Source organism: Bactrocera tryoni, chromosome 4 (genome assembly GCF_016617805.1).
Source record: "Bactrocera tryoni isolate S06 chromosome 4, CSIRO_BtryS06_freeze2, whole genome shotgun sequence".
NCBI classification, from domain to species: Eukaryota; Metazoa; Arthropoda; class Insecta; order Diptera; family Tephritidae; genus Bactrocera; species Bactrocera tryoni.
The window spans coordinates 71992495-71996293 of NC_052502.1; positions in this window are offsets into that span (position 1 = coordinate 71992495).

Sequence of the window (3799 nt, forward strand, 5' to 3'; positions counted from 1 at the left end):
TGAAACTTTGTGGTTTGGCAGCAGAAACCCCCAACCTGAGATGTGAGTAAACTTGATGCGACGAGGGTTAAGTCCGCTTAATCACACTTGACGCTGAGGCGACATAATACCATAATCAATTTCTTTTGTCAATGCAATAAAAGATTTAACTACAAACACAGAGCGGACAGCAAAAAAAAAAAATGGAAAAAACCGCAAGCTCTACCGATTTCTAATACCGATATGTGAGTAAGAAGCACACTCAAGTGCGCATAACGGTAGTGTGGGTGCAATAAAGTGAGCTCACACAGCGTCTTGTAACGGATATCCATGCAACAACAAACAGGACTCCGCAGTCGCCATCCCTTAGGCGACGACCGCTCAACACAGACACGCATTCGTGCATATTAACTTCATTATCAACTCATCGCGCACCCACACCGCGCAGCAACAAACGAACGTCCGGCGTATGTGCCACCCACCGAGGTTCCACACTTGCGCTCAGCGTGTGAAATGCGCCAAGTGAAAAGTATGCTTGTGGCTTAGTGACTTTTGCGGTTAAGGCGACCGCAGTGTCGCAAGATGTTCTGCTGCTCAGCCAGTGTCCGAGTTAATGCGGTCCCCCATGTGCCGCACTGCCCCAACCAAGCGCCAAGCTGTGGACTTTCCAGCGCAGCATTTTCACTCACGTAATCAATCCAACACCGCTGCTTGAGCGCCGATGACGTCAACACGCCAAGAAGCTGCTGTGATTTTCTTACTTTACTCCCCCGCCCGCCCTTCGCTGTCACTCAACCACAAAATTGCAAATGAATTATTTGTCTGCGCAGAAAAAAGCGGCGAAAAGTTTCCAAACTTTTTGCAGCTTATCTCACCACAGCTTAATACCGTTAGGCCAGCTATTGTCAAGGAAGCGCAAGTCTTATCTCTGTCACCACCCCACTCCACAGCGCTGAAACTCACGCTTTCCCTCACCCGCAGCAACACACATCCTCCTCACTCGGCGTCCTGCATAATTTGTTGCCGCAGTTGGCGCGCTACGGCGATAATTTGTTGTTACATATACATAGTTCGGCTGTCGCTTGCCAACCGTGGTTTGGTCGTCGCACCACAGGCGTCGAAATAATACATCCGCTCGGCGCTTGTTAGACATGTGTAATTGTTGTTATGATAGTGTGTTTATTATTGCTGTGGCATTTCTCTTGTTGCTATTGCCATTGTTGTTGTTGTTGTTTTTGTTGCTTTGATTGCTGACATTTATCGCAATTGTTGGTTGACTGCGTGGCTTGGCGAAAAAATTGCGATTTGCAATTCCTTCCGTCGATCTATCCATATATTGTGTCTGCTTGGCTTACACGCTCGGCAGCTCGAACAGCGGGGCGCCTTGAACTACCCTTCTGCGTTGCGTTTTTGTACAGTGTTTGCACTCGGCGTTTGCTGGCACAGAACTGCGAGTTTTAGCATCGCAAATTTTCAAGCGACCTTATGAGAGAGACAAGGTTCAGCAACTGGCGCTGAGATCTAACTTGTATGTGCTTTGTTTCGAGGTTTGTAGATTTGGCAGGATTTTCAGTACGTCTAGCTCTACTTTGGCGTTGAAAAATACTGGTGCTTGTCACTATATTTTCCTTATCTCTGTTAGGAATCGAAGAGATTCCATAAATTTATGTCAGAAACCTTGTTTTGAATTGCCACGGACGATGAGCTTACAACGCTGGAAGGAGTTAATTTTCTTTAAGTATTTTTCGAGCATCGAAAACATTCTAACAGTAAGGAATCACACCTTTCAATCTACTATGTCTAGTTCCTTTTTTTATATAAAGTCTTTAAGAGCAGCGTTAGGTCAACGCTTACACAGCCTACATTTATTCCAGCGCCATTTTATTTTAAGCATTCCAGGATCCAGGAAGGTATTCTTTCACATAGAATCTGGCGAAACTCTGCTTTTCGACGGTATCTCTTAATATAGCGGTATCCTCTGACATTTGGTTGTTCTGTCTCATTGCGACAACTCTGTCTCAAGAGATAGTGAGCTCATAACTGTAATTTAAGGAGTCGTCCTCTGCTATAGAGCTCCAACTCCAATTCTTTGTAACAAGGTCTTCTAAGGCTGTATTTCATATCTTTAATATAATGCCTGACCTGTCCGATCTTCGACACTCGTAAACTACAGAAACAGTATAAATTAATGGCGACATCCTATGATTTATTCCACATTTTTCATAAGACTAGCGGAATTGAAGGCAACTGTAAAGCTGAAGGGCTGGCAAAAAAGGATTCCGTTCAACTGTCAGTAGAATAGGAAAGGTCGGTTCTATCACTGAAAAGCTAGGTTTGGCGTGAATCAGCGCTGGGCTACTCGGTTTATGTGCTGTCGCAAGATCCTTTTGGCCTAAGATCGATCGTAAGCTCTTTGCCCTCGTTAAGGCGATCCTCTCTCTAGATGTGCGGGTTCTAACAGGTCATTGCTCTAACGGTATTCATCTTGTTAGATTGATAATTTTGCCGCATGCAAGCTAAAGAAGCTATATAGAAAAAGAGAAGGTGGAATCATCGTAACACTATCTTTTTGTTTGTTCCGCGCTTGCGTGATTTAGACTTAACCACTTGAGAGATCATAGTTTCAGGTGTCCCAGAGAACTAGTAAATATAGAAAATAAACGCCTGGACTATTTATTTGTCCATAAGACGGTTTGTTGACTTATAAGCTCGTATTACAGGCGTTCGATTTTTATGGTATCACAAAGGACTGCATACTTGTATAATAGCCTAAGTGTGATCCTTTGGTACCTAACCTAGGATTTATGCAGTCGGCGGTTTGGAAAATAAACGAAGATTTCATCGTCGTCACCAGAATATGGGATCTTCTCAGGTCTGGAGACCGAGACTAGTAAATATCAATAGTGAGATCCATGGTATATGATGAGGCGGTAGCTACTGGAAAATAGTTGATCCTACTTATTTGGCATGAAATTATTGTGGTTAGGACCTAATGGAGGTAGGAGGTCGATTCCTTTTGAGTTATTCCTTTTACTCTTTGGCATGAAATTATTGTGGTTAGGACCTAATGGACGTAGGAGGTCGATTCCTTTTGAGTTATTCCTTTTACTCTTTTCTTATGGAAGATTTTTCGTGGTTTAACTGCATTTACGGAAATATTTTCACTCGCAGAACACAGTGCTGCATATTCGTACTTAGTTTTTTAGCATACTAGAGGGGTTCAAGATCCAAAAAATAGTATATAAAGGGCGCGGTCGCCTCTGAAATATTGTTGAACCTGCTTTCTTTCATATAATTAATCTAGTTTGAACCTGGCGGACGTAGACACTTTGTTTCCTTTTGAGTTTTACGCCATTCTCTTGCTTTCTGGAAGATCTTTTGCTTTTTAAGTTCATTTGCTGCCATTTTTTTACTAACAGAACACTGTTCATGGTCTTTCAATATACTAGAGGGGTTAAAGTCACCAAGTTTCTACAAAGGTATTTGTATTATACAAATTTCTGCGCTTATTTTTGCTGAGTTGTTGGAAATTTATTTACGCGCCTCATAAAATCACAGCAGGCGATGCAACGGAAGCTGGAAAGTGGTATAATTTGTGATTTCCACAAAAACGTAAGAAGGACGAAGGATGTGTGTGAAGGAAGCACGTGTGGAACTAACTATATACAAGTTGAAGCTCTCAAAGAACGAGACAGAAACAGTTGAGAAGGAGACTCAAAGCTCTGAGGACTGAGGAAAAGCTCTGTGGATGGAAGAGAAGCTCTGAGAAAGAGACGCGCTCTGAGGACGGCAAAGAAGCTCTGAGGTAGAGCCGAGAAGT